We start from the raw sequence: 18,501 nt of genomic DNA, 5'->3' as shown, positions 1-18,501 counted from the left end.
GTCTCCATCTTTCTTTAAGGCTGCATAATATTCCACGGTGTACATATATCACAATTTATTAATCTATTCATGGATCGATGGGCACTTGGGCTTTTTCCACGACTTAGCAATTATGAATTGGGCTGCAATAAACATTCTGGTACAAATACCTTTGTTATAATGTGATTTTTGGTCTTCTGGGTAAATACCTAGTAGAGGAATTATAGGATTGAATGGCAGATCTATTTTTAGATCTCTAAGTCTTCTCCAAACATCTTTCCAAAAGAAATGTATTATTTTGCATTCCCACCAGCAGTGTAGAAGAGTTCCCTTTTCTCCACATCTACGCCAACATCTCCGGTCTTGGGATTTTGTAATATGGGTTAATCTTACTGGAGTTAAATGATATCTCAAAGTAGTTTTTATTTGCATTTCTCTGATGATTAAGGATGATGAGTATTTTTTCTTATGTCTGTAGGCCGTGCGCCTGTCTTCTTCAGAGAAGTTTCTCTTCAAGTCCCTTGTCCAGCCTGTGATGGGTCACTGGTTCTTTTCTTGCTAATACGTTTGAGTTTTCTGTGGATTCTGGTTATTAAACCTTGGTCAGAGACATAACCTGCAAATAATCTTCTCCCATTCTGAGGGCTGTCTGCTTGCTTTACTTACTGTGTTCTTGGCTGTGCAGAGCTTTTTAGTTTGATCAAGTCCCAGTAGTGTATTTTTGAAGCTGCTTCAATTGCCTGGGGGGTCCTCCTCATAAAATACTCGCCCAGACCGACTTCTTCAAGAGTTTTCCCTGCACTCTCTTCTAGTATTTTTATAGTTTCATGTCTTAAGTCTAAAGATAAAGTTTAAATCTTTAATCCAGTGAAAGTCTATCTTAGTTAATGGTGAAAGGTGTGGGTCCAGTTTCAGTCTTCTACAGGTTGCCAGCCAGTTCACCCAGCACCACTTGTTAATTAGGGAATCTTTTCCCCACTGAATGTTTTTAATTGGCTTGGCAAAGATCAAATAACAGTGGGTGGTGCCTGTGGCTCAGTGTGTAGGGCGCCGGCCCCATATACCAAGGGTGGCGAGTTCAAGCCCAGCCCCAGCTGAACCGCAACCAAAAAATAGCCAGGTGTTGTGGCGGGCATCTGTAGTCCCAGCTGCTCGGGAGGCTGAGGCAGGAGAATGACGGAAGGCCAAGAGCTGGAGGTTGCTGTGAGTCCTGTGACATCATGGCACTCTACCGAGGGTGGTAAAATGAGACTCTGTCTCTACAAAAAAAAAAAAAAAATCAAATAACAGTAAGTAGCTGGGTTCATCTCTTGGTTCTCTATTCTGTTCCACACATCTACCTCTCTGTTTTTGTGCCAGTACCATGCTGTTTTGATCATTATCGACTTATAGTATAGTCTGAGGTCCGGTAGCATGATCCCTCCTGCTTTGTTTTTTATTTTATTTTATTTTATTTTTTTTGTAGAGACAGAGTCTCACTTTATGGCCCTTGGTAGAGTGCCATGGCATCACACAGCTCACAGCAACCTCCAACTCCTGGGCTTAAGCGATTCTCTTGCCTCAGCCTCCCGAGTAGCTGGGACTACAGGCTCCTGCCACAACGCCCAGCTATTTTTTGGTTGCAGTTCAGCCGGGGCCGGGTTTGAACCCGCCACCCTCGGTATATGGGGCTGGCGCCTTACCAACTGAGCCACAAGCGCCACCCTCCTGCTTTGTTTTTATTTCTGAGTAATGTCTTGGCTATTTGAGGTTTTTTCTGATTCCATATAAAACGAAGTTATTTTTTCAAGATCTTTAAAGTATGACAGTGGAGCTTGAATAGGGATTGCATTAAAATTGTATATTGCTGGGCGGCACCTGTGGCTCAGCGGGTAGGGCGCCAGTCCCATATGCCGGAGGTGGCGGGTTCGAACCCAGCCCCGGCCAAAAAAAAAAAAAAAAATTGTATATTGCTGTGGGTAATATGGACATTTTAACAATGTTGATTCTTCCCAGCCATGAGAATGGTATGTTTTTTCATTTGTTAACATTTTCAGCTATTTCTTTTCTTAGAGTTTCATAGTTCTTTATAGATATCTTTCATGTCCTTTGTTAGATAAACTCCCAAATATTTCATCTTCTTTGGCACTACTGTGAATGGAATAGTCCTAACTGTTTTTTCAGCTTGACTATTCTTGGTATATATAAAGGCTACTGATTTATGAAGGTTGATTTTGTAACCTGAGATGCTGCTGTATTCCTTGATCACTTCTAAGAGTTTTGTAGTACAATCCCTAGTGTTTTCCAGATATACAATCATATCATCTGCGAAGAGCAAAAGTTTGATCTCTTCTGACCCTATGTGGATACCTTTGATCACCTTTTCTTCCCTAATTGTGATGGCTGAAGCTTCCATTACAATGTTAAATAGCAGTGGAGACAATGGGCAACCTTGTCTGGTTCCTGACCTGAGTGGAAATGATTTCAATTTAACTCCATTCAATACAATATTGGCTGTGGGTTTGCTGTAGATGGCCTCTATCAGTTTAAGAAATCCTTTCTTCTGCTTGCTCCACTCTGTTACTGAGGGATTCTACTGTATTTTTCAGATCTTTGAGGACTGCAAATTCTTGCTTCAATGTGTCAAAATCTTTGGTGGTTTTGTCTTTAAATTTGTTGAATTCTTGAGAAGACTTTGAATTTCTCCTCGAATTTCTAATTTCAAATTTTCCTCCATTCTATTAATCTTTTTTTTTTTTTTTTTTGTAGAGTCAGAGTCTCACTGTACCGCCCTCGGGTAGAGTGCCGTGGCATCACACGGCTCACAGCAACCTCTAACCCTTGGGCTTATGCGATTCTCTTGCCTCAGCCTCCCGAGCAGCTGGGACTACAGGCACCCGCCACAACACCCGGCTATTTTTTGTTGTTGTTGTTGCAGTTTGGCCGGGGCTGGGCTTGAACCCGCCACGCTTGGCACATGGGGCCGGCGCCCTACTCACTGAACCACAGGCGCCGCCCCATTCTATTAATCTTGTTTGCAATCCAAATTCTGAATTTGATTTCTGACATCTCAGCTATCTGTTTACAAATGGGATCTTTAGTTATATCTGTCATATCTTTCCTTGGGGGGGTTGATTTACTCTGGTTATTCATGTTACCAGAGTTATTCCACTGATTCCGCCCCATGATTATTTTACACCATTTGACTTTTCCCCTGGAGCTTTGCCAAGGACCCATACAGTGCTATGGCCTGAGAAACTGGGGACCTGTTTGGTGTGGTAGCGCTAAGTGGCTCTGTCTTGTTTTCAGCTAGTCTCTGTCCAACCCTAGCGAAATAGTTACTCTGGGTTGAAGTCTTAGCTGTGGAGAAATACCAGCAATTAAGTCACCCCGCCTGCCACAGCCAACAATTGGAAAAGGAAAATCAAACCTTCCTACAACCACACACCCAGGGCATCAATTGGATAGTCCTCAGGCGATTGGCTCAGTTCAAAAGGTCCAAATCAATTGTCTCAGTCAGCATCTGTCTCAGGTGAAGAGTTTAAACTGGCAACTAGATTGCATGGGTCTGCTGACAACTCAAATATGACTTGTTCCGGTGCTCCGTGACGTCAGGAGGACCCACCCAGAAATAGTTGGGAGGGCTGATGCCTCCTTCCCCATCTTGTACCTCTGTCACCCCCAGTCACTGATAACCCCGCAGGGCTGTGACCCAGTTGCCTCCAATAAGCAGATACTCCAGGGGTTTGCACCTGCCTGAATCACAAGGAAATCTATGTCTCCTCAGCGAGGCCACTGCTCTCTGCCTCTATCTGGCAGGGGGAGGTCAGGCCTGACAACCTCAGGTGCTTGATGGAGGCTGGGGGGTGTTCACTCAGTTCCAGCCCTGCCCCTGATTGATGTTACTGACCAAATAGAACAACTTTGCAGAATTTGTTTCTGTCCCGGCTAAATTCCATTGCAGAAGAGAAGCTGTTTTGAGTTCACAGAACCTGCGCCTCAGGCCCTGTCTTTGCTCCTGCAGGTTTGTATTTGCAGCATGGTTAGCTGTCAGTTCTAGCCTCCTGCCCTCCTTTGTCTAGGCTGATGATCCCCTGGGTGCCGGGTGCATCTTAGGCTCAGTAAAGCGGTCCTCTGGGTCAGCCCCACCCTGGGAATCAGCCAGTACTGCGCATGCATTTTCTAGTCCCCGTGCTCCACCCAGGCCAGTACTACCTCAGGCAAACCCTTTACTCACAGGGCCTGCGTTTCCGTCCCAGATCTGTTCTGTAGGTGGTTGCCACCTGAGATGATGCCTGACCTCCTCTGGTTGCCCAGAGAGACAGCGGGTGTGACTCCAGAATATCCAGTGGTGAGCCCTATTGTTGCTGAAAATTGCTATTGCTTTGCACCTCGGGGCACTGCTCTGGCATGGTTCCCTCTCAGCTGACCATCCTCTCCTCACTCCCGATGCAGAATCAGCACTGACCAGCTGCAGTCCAGGCCCTGTGCACACCCCTCAAGAAATCACCCAAGAATCTGGACTCCTGGGGGACAGGCCTCCAGACCTCAGAGTGAGAGTGGAGAGGAGTGCTAGGAGCTCAGAATTGCAGATCGAGAATATATACAGTTTTACACAGTTTTACACCTGGCAGGAGAGTGCCATGGCACCCTAGTAGGGGAAGTAGGTCCAGTTTTTAGAGGGTCTCTCCCGTGGAGTATAATGGGAGGACTTTTGAACTCTGCTCATTTGTTTATGGGGTACTCCAAGTCATTTTCATGGTGGAGGGAACTCCCATCCACTTGGTGATGGATTTTGTACCTTTTGTTTGTATCCTTGGGGTTGCTGCTTGCTTCTGCAGGGTTGACGTGTGTTCTTCAACCTTCTCTCTTGGCGCAGCTCTAATCTGCCAGGTTACTTGCTAAATTTCTGTCCTTTAACTCTCCTTCTGGACAGGAGCCTCTGTGGAAAGCTGGCTTCAGTCAGCCATGTTTTCTCCACCGCCCCCCCTCATTTATTTTCTATAAAAGCACTCTGAAAACTTAAATGTGGATGGTCATTCACTCAAAAATATATCCTAGGCATCCTAGCATTGTGATATATCAATACCAATGATATTGATATCCCAACCATCTGATAAATGAACAAAAAAAGACTAATATCTCTACCCTGCAGAATTTACAATCTCATCAAGAGAGACAGATAAACTGTAAAATCTATCCTCAACACAATGGGCCAAAGTAACTCTTTTAAAAGGTAAATCATATCATATCATTCCTCTGCCTCAAAATCAGCGATGGCTTTCTATTTCCACTCAGAGTAAAAGGTAAAATCTTTATAATGGCTTACAAGACCTGATATGATATGACTTTCTATTATCTTTCTGACTTCACTTCCCAGCTAGTACTTTCACTTGCTCACTCTACCCCAGCAGGAACTTCCCAATCTTGCAGCAGTTTCCTCTGACTCCACTGCTCTGCGTAGTTACCTTCAAAGCTAACTCTCTTATTCCCTTTGGGATTTGCTTACGTGTACCTTCTCAATGACGACACTTTGATTGCCTGATTTCGAATTACAATCCTCCTTTTCTCTCATATTTTCCTCTTTCTCTGCTTACTTTTTTGTTCCATATTACTTTACCAACCTAAGTATATCAGTACATAATATACACATAATAATACATAAATAAGTATGATATACTTATTATAATACATTTATTCATTTATTATTTGTCTCCCCCTACTGGAATGTGAGCTCCAAAATAGCAGAAAACATGACTTGGTTAAATGAATGTCCTGGCACCAAGGTTTTAGTGTCTGCAGAATATAAATGTAAAAAACCCAAGCATTTCTAAAAGTAATTACAGATATAATAGACACAGAAAGAAAAAAAATTGTCATATAATTTAATTATGGTGGTCAATCAAATTACTCTATCATCATACTTATTTTCAGAAACTGTGAAAATTAATTTTTCACCCAGATTTTAAGAAAACTATTTGATTCAACGGGCTCCTTTGATGAACCACTTAAATAAGACTTCTAGCCTAACACATGGTATGCAAAATATAAAAATTTTACCCCAGCCTTCTAGAATTTCTGCCATTTATTTATTTATTCTGAGACAGAGTCTCAAGCTGTTGCCCTGGGTAGAGTGTTGTGGCATCATAGCTCACAGCAACAACCAACTCTTGGGCTCAAGCGATCCTCTTGCCTTAGTTTTTCTATTTTTAGTAGAGATGAGGTCTTACTTTTGCTCAGCCTGGTCTCAAACTTATGAGCTCAAGTGATCCACCTGCATTGGCCTCCCAGAGTGCTAGGATTACAGGTATGAGCCACCATGCCCTGCTGAATTTCTGCCATTTAATATCTTTAAAATATTCCATTCTCTTCTCCAATTTCTTTCCTTTACTGAATCCTAAGCCCTCACCCCAAAGAACTTCCCAGTACCCCAAATATGCTATATAATTCACTCTACTTGTTCCTGAAATCCAAAGCACTTGCCTTTTAATCTCATTTCCATATCCTATTTTTTTTTTTTTTTTTTTGTAGAGTCAGAGTCTCACTTTACTGCCTTTGGTAGAGTGCCATGATGTCACAGGACTCACAGCAACCTCTAGCTCTTGGGCTTCCACGATTCTCCTGCCTCAGCCTCCCGAGCAGCTGGGACTACAGGCACCTGCCATAATGCCTGGCTATTTTTTGGTTGCAGTTCAGCTGGGTCTGGGTTTGAACCCACCACCCTTGGTATATGGGGCCAGCGCCCTACTCACTGAGCCACAGGCACCACCCCATATCCTATTATTGAAGTGCCAACTCAAATATCACCTACTTTTCAGTTTTCAGGACTGTGGAGATAATGGTATGTGGACCGGAGAGAACTTGATACCAATATGAGCTTTTTCATTTGATAGCTGTGCCAACAACCTCAGGGTGTTATTTCATTCCTAAATTTCATATCTCCCATTTGTAGGAGAGACAGTGATATTCAATGATATTCAATTAATTCTTTAATTCTTACCAAAACACAGTTTTGCTCGGGGTAGTAATGCATCAATTTTAAAATCCTTTTTAGCTAGAGTAATCATACAAGAGTTCTCACTAATGAGATATTAAGTGGAATTTGCAATGAGTTACCTAGCACAGTTCTTTTGCCCCTTCACTTCTTCCTGTCTGAACTCTGATCAATGCTGGAGGTGAACTAGTCATCATGGACAAAAAGGCAACAAGATGTAGATGAAAGCTGCATATTAGACTTGATTGTATGAAAACAATGAAAGAGCCTAGGTTCCTGATCACATGAAGTCACCGTATCAGCCCTGGTGAGACTGCCTTTAAACTTTGTCTCACAAAAAGTAATCCCTCTTCATTCAGTTAAACCAGGGGTCCTCAAACTTTTTAAACAGGGAGCCAGTTCACTGTCCCTCAGACTGTTGGAGGGCGGGACTATAGTTTAAAAAAAAAACTATGAACAAATTCCTATGCACACTGCACATACCTAATTTTGAAGAAAAAAACAAAATGGGAACAAATACAATATTTAAAATGAAGAATAAGTAAAGTGAAATCAACAAACTTACCAGTGTTTCAATGTATGGGCCTGCTTTTGGCTAATGAGATGGTCAATGTCCGGTTCCGTATTTGTCACTGCTAGTCATAACAAGTGATGCAAGTGTGCATCAGTTAGTCTAGATCTGGTTGGAGATTTCAGATGTTTCATTCTGGAAAAAGTCTGTTCACAGACATAAGTGCTACCAAAGATGTTTGCCATTTTCAGTGCATGGTTCCTGAGATTAGAATATGTCTCAGAGGGGAGAGATGCATAGAAATTAGGAAGGCTGCTTGACTTGACTACATCTTTCAGAGAGTCACAATTCTGCAGTTCAGCCAGTTCCATTTGGTAAATTGTGTCCACGTTTTCAATGTCAATAGAAAATGGGTTATGGAAAAGCTGTATGTCCTGTTCATGGAGATGAAGCTCTCTAAATCTAAATCGGAACTCCTTTTGCAACTTTTCCAGTGAATCCACACGTTTTATTTGGGAATGCAACCAATGTATTTTCCGCTAACAGATTTTGAGTTGTGGGGAGATGGCAGAAATTTTCCTCTTTCACTTGTTTGATGAGGAGGCCTAATTTTACTTCAAATGCTTTCACATGTGATTGCATATCACAGATGAGCTTCCCCTTTCCTTGAAGTTGGACATTGAAATTGTTGAGTAGCTCTGTTACATCTATCAGAAAGGCAAGGTGCCATTTCCATTCTGCATCATTGAGCTCTGGTACTTGATTTTTGAAAGCAGAAAAGCTGTAATCTGTGGAAGTAGGTCATAGAAATGTTTCAAAATTCTCCCTCAACTCAGCCAACGGACTTCTGTGTGGTATGGAACATCTTCACAGGCAACATTTAGCTCAGACAGAAATTCCTGAAATTGTCTGTGGTTTAGTGTATTACCTCTAATGAAGTTAACACAAGATACCACTGTTTTCATAACAGAGTCCCACTTCAGTGATTTACTACACAGTGCTTGTTGGTGGATGAGGCAGTGTATGGCTATTGGATGAGAATGGTTATGTTTGTCCATCTCTTGGTTAATGCAAGCAATTACTCCTTTTTTAGGCCCCACCATGCTAGGAGCACCATCAGTTGTTACACTGGCTAGTTTTGCCTAGTCCAGCTCCAAACTATTCACAGTTTGGCAAACCTTTTCATAAATATCCTCTCCTGTAGTTGTTCCTTTGATGCTTTGCAGTGCAGCAAGCTTTTCTGTGACTTTCAAATAGTCACTCATACCACAAATAAAAATTAGAAGTTGTGCAGAATCACGAACATCATTACTTTCGTCAAGTGCCAAAGAAAAATAGAAAAGTTTTTTTGTGGAGTTTTGCAAATGCTGATGCAACTTATCTCCCATTTCTTCAATCCTTCGTGTAATTGAGGGTCCTGAAAGACTCACTGAACTAAATAAATCGGCCTTCTCTGGACACATCTGTTTGGCAACAGAAAGAAGGCATTCTTTAACAAATTCTCCCTCCACGAATGGTCTGCCAGTGCACGCTATTATCTTGGCAACTTGAAAACTTGCTCACAGTGATGAAGTATTTAGCTGTTTCTGCTTCACAAAAGTATTTTGCTGAGTTGTCAATGTATATTTCGGTTTTAATATTCTATCTTTTCTCACTTCTCTGACCAAACTATCATATTTATTTTTATGTTGAGTTTGATAATGTTGACGCAAATTGTATTCTTTGAACACAGACGCTATATTCTGGCATATCAAACACACAGCTCTTTCCTTGTACTGCATGAAAAAGTAATCATAAGTCCACTGTTCTTTGAATATCCTACACTCCGAGTCAATTTTTCTCTTTCTTGATATCACTGTTTCCTAGGGATTCCAAATTGCTATTAGTAAAATACCAATATATATATATACAGCGCTCCAAAAACAATATACTAGCAATAACTTTGCCCACACAGATCAATGCAGTCTGATCAGTGTCCATCAATGCAGCCTTGCCAGTCCACATCATTTCAGCCTCACCAGTGTCCATATGGTGGAACTCCGCTTTTACCTCAGGCTCACGCTGGGGTGGTGTGGGAACAGGCACGATTACAGAGCTGGTTCCTCCACCACCTTTCCAGTTCACACTACTCTGTGCGAATCGCACTGCCATCTGTGAACTCGCACAGGAATCTGATCACATGGGTAAGACCCACTGCAGGAAAAAAGAAGGCACATATGCCTTTTTTCTTCCAAATCTAATGCAAGTTCAGCCATACAAGCATATGGTTGAACTTGCACAGCTCAGAGATTGCAACAGTGTGAACTGGGGCTTACACAGCACACAACATACAACATCATACACAACTGAATAGCAATCAGAATATAAATGCACTTACTGGCAATTAAATTGGGTTTCCTACTCCTCGGCTATCTGCAGAGCTGGATTAAGTTCCCATGGGGCCCTAGGCAGATTACCAGTTTGGGGCCCCCATGCGATAACACTGAGCACTGACCATTTGCATTAACACTGACCACTGACCATTTGTGATAACACTGACTGCTGACAATTTGCATTAATACTGAGCGCTAACAATTTGCATTAACACTGAGCATTTACAATTATCATAACTACTGAGCACTGACTATTTGCATTACCTCTGAGCTCTGACCATTTGCATTACCTCTGAGCACTGACAATTTGCATTAGCATTGAGCACTGACTATTTGCGTTATCACTGTGATGCAACCCCCCTGGAAACTACCCCCAACCAACTAGCCAACTTTAAAAAAAGGCTTTCTTAACTTCAAAAAAAGGCTCTTCTAACTTCAAAAAAAGGTGTTCCTTTTTTGCAAAAAAACAAAAGACCTCCTAACTTCAGAAAAAAAAGACCCTACTAACTTCAAAAAAAAAAACAAATCCTAACTTGTTCTTACCTCCTTAGGCAGCAGCAGGCCCTGCACAGGCAACCTGGTGACTCCTCCGATTACACCAGAGACTGAGATGAGGAGTCAAGAGACAGAGAGAAGAAGGGGCGGGGAGAGACAGAGAGAAGGAGTGGAGTGGGAGAGTAGGAGGGGAATTGGAGAGTGTGGGGCACATTCCACACATGTGCACTGTGGTCTAGACAGTGGGTTGCTAAGCAGAATGGCAATAACACCCAGTGGGGAGAGACAGAGAGAAGGAACTGAGTTAGAGAGTTCGCACACATTCCACACATGCGCACTACGGCCTGGGACAAGTCAGCTACTAAGCAGGACAGGCAGCTGTGGCAAAAACACCCGGGGGGTTGGATAAATGTCCTTGGCGGGCCGCAGTTTGAGGACCCCTGAGTTAAACCATCATCATCAACAAGATCTGTTGCAAGCAGCTTAAGATGCACCATAACAAACACACCACCATGAAAATGAGGATAATACTTACTTTTCAGGATTTCAAAGTTTATCATTAATAAGATTAGTTATAGTAGTTCCCCCTTAAATGTAGGGGTACGTTCCAAAATCTCCAGTGGATACACCCTTTTTATACCATGTTTTTTTCATATATATATATATACATACCTATGATAAAGTTTAATTTATAAATTAGGCACAGTAATACAGTAAATAAAAATTAAAAATTAGGTATAGCAAATAATAATAATAATATAGAACAAATATAACAAACTACTATAACAAAAATTATGGGCCAGGCATGGCATCTCACACCCATAATCACAGCACTTTGGGAGGCTAAGGCCAGGAATTTAAGACTAGCCTGCGCACCATAGCAAGATCCTTCCATTAAAAAACAAACAAACAAACCGTTTTTACAAATTAAAAACAAGCACCTGTAGTCCTACATATTTGGAAGGCTTAGGCAGGAGGATTGCTTGAGCCCAGGAGTTTAAGGCTGTAGTGAGTTATGATTGCACCACTGCACTCCAGCTTGGGCAACAGAGTTAGACTCTGTCTCAAAAAAAAAATAAAAAGTTATATAAATGTCTTTTTTCCTCTTAAAATATCTTATTGTATATAATATTTTTCAGATCCTGCTTGCCTATAGGTCATTAACTTTAACCACAGAACGTGAAACTGCAGAAAAGGGGAATTACTACATAAAAGTTTGCATATATATACATATATTTTTTTGGTGGGGAGGAGGACAGAGTCTCACTGTGTCACCCTCAGTAGAGTGCTATGGCATCACAGTTCACAGCAACCTCAAACTCTTGGGCTTAAGCGATTCTCTTGTCTCAGCCTCCCAAGCAGCTGGGACTACAGGTGCCTGCCACAATGCCTGGCTATTTTTTGTTGCAGTTGTCATTGATTAGCAGGCCTGGGTCAGGTTTGAACCTGCCAGCCTCGGTGCATGTGGCTGGCACCATAACCACCGTGTGATGGGTGCTGAGCCAAAGTTTGCATATACTGAGTGCCATGTATCAGATTCTAAGGTTTTTTTGTTTTAGAGTTTTACTCTATTGCTCAGGCTAGAGAGCCATGGCATCAGCCTCACTCACAGCAAACCCACACTCCTTAGTTCAAGCTATCCTTCCACCTCAGCCTTCTGAGAGCTGGTGCTATAGGCATGCACTACCACGCCTGGCTCCTTATTCTGTTTTTAGTAGAGATAGGGTCTCATTTTCGCTCAGGCTGGTCTTAAACTCCTGAGCTCAAGGGCTCCTCCTGCCTCAGCCTCCCAGAGTGCTAGGATTATAGGCATGAGCCATGCCCAGCGGATTCTAGAATCTTTATGTGGATTAGCACATTAAATCCTCATAACAATTCAGTTAAGTAGCTAATTCACTCAGATAAAAAACACAACCTAACGTCCAAGTAAGTGGTCCAAAGTTACAAAACTCAGGAGGAAGTTGGGATAAAAATCTGAGGTTTCTGACTTCAGAGCATATGCTCTTAACCACAAGTCCAAGCTATAATAATAAGCCACTTATTTTACATCAGGAAAAATGGCAAGTTTTTTAACCAAACAATATGCTGGGGTCCTGCCCCAGGGGCAGGGTCCTTTAAGACATGTGGATCTGGCGGTGATTGACTGAAGAAAAGAAAGTTAAAAGCGCTGAGAGATAAAGAGACAGGACATACAGAATAGAGCTTTCACAGGTGGGAACAAAGGGGAACACACTGCTAGCTTGTGGGGCTTCAGGGAGTGGCCCTGAGTGGAAGCCCACTCAGCTTTTATTGAAGGTTATTATCTCAGTTAGCCCAGTAAGTAAGCTGAGCAAGGGGACAAAAAACGTCAGCAGTTTCTCTGAGTAAGCATGTTAGTTCTTATTCTAACTATAATCATTAACTTCAAGGGTCTGAGCAGCCTGAGAAATCTGAAATCTGAGCCTTGTGTGGGGGCAGCTTCCTGTCTGTGGTCACACACAAGGATTCCTTGGGGGAGGTTAATCCCTACTAGTTCTTTGTGGACCAAACACCCCAAGGCGTCAGGCTCCTGTGAAGAATTGGTGGAACAGAAGAATTTTCCGCTGATCTCCACCCCCGTGGTGTCTTCCTCTGTTGTTTAGGGTATAACCCCCTTGCCCATATTTCAGGGCTCAAGCTGTTCCCTTGATCTCTGCCCTGGCCATAATACAAATCCCCACAGTGGGTATTTGCCTTGACTGTTGACTGGGCAGGAGACAGCCTGGTTAATGTTCCTTCCCAGGCCTTGCATGCAGCTTCTTTCTATTGCCATTCTCTTCTTCAGAGTATTTATAGACCCAGCAGTTTGTTTGCAAGCTGTATCCCCTACAGGCCAAGCTTCCAGCAAAAGCAGGAACTGCTCAGATAGGTAATTTAGCTGCTGGTTTAAAAGTAAACTAGCTAAACTGTTTTTATTCCACCTTGCTCAGTTTATTTCTGTTTTTCCCTTTTTCTAGGGGTGTTTTCCCTTGCCAAGAATGAAGTCTTCAGTCCTCATTCTCCCTGGACAATAAAAAGCACCAAGTACAATGTCTGGAGCTGTAGATATTCATTAAAATGTTATCTCTGTTCCTTGAAAGTACTATATTCCTTCTCTGAATACACATGTAATTTTTATCAACAGGGTGTCCCAAAAGTTGCCCCAAAAGACACCCAATATAGAGAAAATGGAAAATTGTAGCTAAATGTACATTTAAAACTATTCACTATCAAATATTTACAAAATACTCTCTCTGTGTTGGCCACCTTTGTAAAATTTTGTAATGAGTATTTTGTAAATAAAGGTATATTTAGCTATAAAATATCCCATTTTCCCTATGCATGGAGACTTTAGGGGTGACTTTTGGGATACCCTACATATTCCTATTATCAAACTTACCATTTTATATCTTGCATAAAGGTATACATCTTGTGTACAGACACTAAGTTCTTTTAAGGCAAACTTTTAAATCATTTACTTTGGTATCCTACATGACACCTAATTCTGCCAGTGGCAGGACGAAGAAGACTGAGTCATTATGATTGCTGAGATAAGACAGTCAGAATTTGACATTATACTATCACAGGGGGTCCCTACACGTAATTAGTAAGTTCACATAATTACTATAGACCAAATGCCTTAAGTTCCAAATGATACACATACTTGTCTCTCAGATTTTTTTGTACTCTATTCCATATCATAATCTATCCCTTCATATATAGTACTATGTGTTTTAAAATTAACTCAAAATGGGATGGGCACAATGGCTCAGGGCTGTAATCCTGGCACTTCCGGGAGGTAAGCCAGGTGGACTGCCTAAGTTCAAGAGTTCAAGATCAGTTTGAGCAAAAGCACAATCCCCTCTCTACTAAAAATAGAAAAACCAGGGCGGCGCCTGTGGCTCAGTGAGTAGGGCGCTGGCCCCATATGCTGAGGGTGGCGGGTTCAAACCTGGCCTCTGCCAAACTGCAACAAAAAAATAGCTGGGCATTGTGGCGGGCGCCTGTAGTCCCAGCTGCTTGGGAGGCTGAGGCAAGAGAATCGCGTGAGCCCAAGAGTTAGAGGTTGCTGTGAGCCGTGTGACGTCATGGCACTCTACCCGACGAGGGTGGTACAGTGAGACTCTGCCTCTATGGGGGAGGGGGGGAGTAAGTCCTAAAAAATAAAAAAAAGAAAAACCAACCGGATGTGTTGGCAGGTGCCTATAGTTCTAGCTACTTAGAAGGTTGAGGCTTCAAAAGGATCACTTGAACCCAGGAGTTTGAGGTTGCTATGAGCTATGAGGCCATGGCACTCTACTCAGGATGAAGGTGAAAGTGTAAGACTCTGTCTCAAAAAACCCCCCAAGGCCCCAAAACCCTCAAAATGGATCATAGATCTAAACATAAAACCTAAAGTTACAAAACTTCTAGATGAAAACATAGGAATAAAATCTGTGACCTTGGGTTAAGGAAAGATCTCTTAGATGTAATACAAAAGCATGACCCATAAAGAAAAAAAATGATAAATTGGACTTCAGCACATTTAAGAACTTCTGCCCTTTGAAAGATGCTATTGAGAGTGAAAAATCTGGGTGCCATGGCTTATGCCTGTAATCCTAGCACACTGGAAGGCTGAAGTAGAAGGATTGCTTGAGGTGAGGAGTTTGAGACTAGCCTGACCAACATAGCAAGACCCCATCTCTAAAAAAAAAAAAAAATAGAAAATTTAGCCAGGCATGTTGGCATGTGTTCTTGTGGTCCCACTTGCTCAGAAGCCTGAGGCAGGAGGATCCTTTGAGCCCAAGAGTTTGAGGCTGAAGTGAGCTATGATAACACCACTATATTCCAACCTGAGCACAGAGCAAGACCCCCTTCCCTTCCTTACTCCCCCCCAAAAGAGGGAAAAGGTAAGCTATAGACCAGGTATGTGAAAATATTTGAAAATCACATATCTAATAATGGATGTGTATCTAGCATGTTTTTTTTTTTTTTTTGTAGAGACAGAGTCACACAGCTCACAGCAACCTCCAACTCATGGAACTTAGGTGATTCTCTTGCCTTAGCCTCCCAAGTAGCTGGGACTACAGGTGTCCACCACAACGCCTGGCTAACTAGCATGTATTTTTTAAACCTCAAAATTCAATAACAATCCACTTCTAAAATGGGTGAAAGATTCACACTCTTCATTAAAGAAGATACGAAGATAAATGGCAAATAAATCACGTGTTAGTCATTAGAGAAATGAAAAAACACAATGACACTTCTTAAAATCTTTAAAACCTAAAAGACTGTCCATACTAAGTGTTGGCTGGGATATAGAGAACCTGGAACTATTGTACACTGCTGGTAGGAATGTAAATTGGTACAAACACTTTGGAAAAATCATTTGGCAGCTTCTTAAAAAGTTAAATATATACCTCCTATATGAACCAGCAATTCCTTCCCTAGGAAAGATCTCTTACATGTTATACAAAAGCATGACCCATAAAAAAAAAAAAATCTCTCTTACCCAAGAGAATTGAAAGCATTAAGTACATACAAAGATTCTATACAAATGTTCATGACAGGTTTATTTGTAATAGCCTAGAAATAGTAATAAAAACCTCAATGTCCATCATCACACAAATAAACAAACAAATCATAAAGTATGCTGTGTGACAAAACCCAGACCAAAAAATTTCAAACTATACTATTCCATTTTTTTTTTTTTGAGACAGAGTCAAACTATGTCACTCTTGGTAGAGTGCGGTGGCGTCACAGCTCACAGCAAACTCAAACTCTTGGGCGTAAGTGATTCTCTTGCCTGAGCCTCCCAAGTAGCTGGGACTACAGGTGCCCACCACAACGTCCGGCTATTTTTGTTGTTGTTGCAGTTGTCATTGTTGTTTAGTTGGCCCAGTGCCAGTGCCGGTGTATGTGGCTGGTGCCGTAACCATTGTGCTATGGGCGCAGACCCTACTATTTCATTTCTAACAAACTGATTTCTACCGAGAGATCAGTAGTCTATGGATGTTGGGCTAGGAGGCAGGTGGATTGAGTATGGATCATAAAAGGTAACACTAGGGGGCGGCGCCTGTGGCTCAAGGAGTAGGGCGCAGGTCCCATATGCCAGAGGTGGTGGGTTCGAACCCAGCCCCGGCCAAAAAACCACAGAAAAAAAAAAAAAAAGGTAACACTAGAAAACTTTTGAAGGTGATGGATAAACGTGCATTCATTATCTAGGTTATATAATGATGGTTTCATAGCTATATATACATAACAAAACTTTTCAAATAGTACATTTTAAATATGTGCAGTTTATTGTATGTCAATTATACCTCAATATAGATTTTTTTAAAAATAAAAACTCTCCTGGTATATGATTTCCATTCTGTCTTCTGGTGTTAGTATTCTTATACCCATATCACATTCCCAAAAGTTTTCCGTACTAACTGTACTAGCTATCTATCTGAGACAAAAATCTCACTCTATCACCCAAGGTAGAGAGCAGTGGTTTCATTGTAGCATATTATGACCTCAAATTCCTGGACTCAAGTGATCTTCCTGCCTAAGTATTCCAAGTAGCTGGAACTAAAAGCACCTACCACTAACCCCAACTAATTTTTTTTTCTATTTTTGGTAGAGATGGAGTCTTGTTCTTGCTCAGGCAGGTCTTAAGAACTTAAGATAACTAAGTTAAGTAAAATTACAAATGGTTGCATATTACACTGATATATCATTTAAGGCTGGTCTTAAACTCCTGACTTCAAGTAATCCTCCCTCTTTGGCCTCCTAAAGTGCTAAGATTACAGGCGTGAGTCACCTTGGCTGGCCAATTTATTTACATTTGTCAGGAATCACTTTATCCTATCCTTTAATGTGTAAGTTTCTTCTATTCCTCATCTTTTAACAATTCAGTCTGCGATGAACACTTGTATTATTCAGCAATAAAATTCATAGCTAACATGTATGTGGCAAAATGTACTAGGGCTTTGTCTTTATGACTAAGTTAATTAAGTAAAATTACAGATGGTTGCATATTACACCAATATATCATTTAAGATGTCTGAATCCTAAACCAGCTGATGGGAAAGAGCCAATATAGTCCTTGTTCTGGAAAGATTAAGATTTTCTATGGACCTTAAAAATAGCTACAGAATAGAATAAAGCAAAGAGAGAAAAAAATTAATAATTACTTTTCCTTTAATAATATACTTCCATCATCAATCCTCAAATATAAAGCTATACTTGAAGATGTCATGGTGCCAAATTGTAAGATAAAAATGATTTGCTTATATCTTGTTTTAAAATGTTGATGTTTGGCTAAGTTGCATGGTACTAAATCCATATATATTCCCAAATATAATGCTAATAGGAGTCACTGGTAGTTATGCTTAAACACTTCCAGGTTCCAAATAAACATAAATCTCTACCCAAAATTCTCAGATATTAAAGGGTTTATTCAGCATCTTTAAGATGAATAAAACTACCACTATCTCCAGGAAAAGTATAAAAATAAAACTAACAAGAGAAAAATAACAGGATTTTTAATGGAAAAAATTACATTGTAACAAGGACACTATACATTAAGTTACAATATATATACACATTTTTCAACCTCTTTTTAAACCTGGTACACATGAAACAACATCTTTCTCATACCCACATGATTATGTATATATTTTTGACAGAATGTAAAGAAGATGAAAACACATGCTGGTGGGCCTCAAAATTACAAACTCCTAATGCAGGACCAGATTCCAAATCTGTTTTTAATCACTTTTGTGACATTTAGGAAACATTTACCTTGCATAAAGTATAAAAACTTTTTAAGTATACTAAGTGGTTACACAGAAAATTGCTATTGAGGAAAAGGCTCACTGTGGCTGTGTTTATCTATAATTCACTGTAGAATATATAAAGTTCACTTGGAGGTTTGCAACATAAAAACTACAATGAAGAAACAGGCTAAACTGTAATTGTGAATTTCTAACTGCTTGTTGTGAATGTGACTCACGCCTACAGATAGTACACTTTCTAATACATGACACAAAAAAAACATATGTCAAACTTTGCTGTAAAGCTGTTAGGAGAATGCCAAATACAGATACTGAAAATATTATGCATTTGCATATACTCTATGCATTTAAAAATCATTAAACATTTAACTATGTAAACATGGTTTTCAAAAAGTGATGCTAAGCACCTTTAAA

Source organism: Nycticebus coucang, chromosome 7, assembly GCF_027406575.1.
Source record: "Nycticebus coucang isolate mNycCou1 chromosome 7, mNycCou1.pri, whole genome shotgun sequence".
Taxonomy (NCBI): Eukaryota; Metazoa; Chordata; class Mammalia; order Primates; family Lorisidae; genus Nycticebus; species Nycticebus coucang.
The sequence above is the reverse complement of the archived record's forward strand: the minus strand, read 5'-3'. Positions refer to the sequence as shown.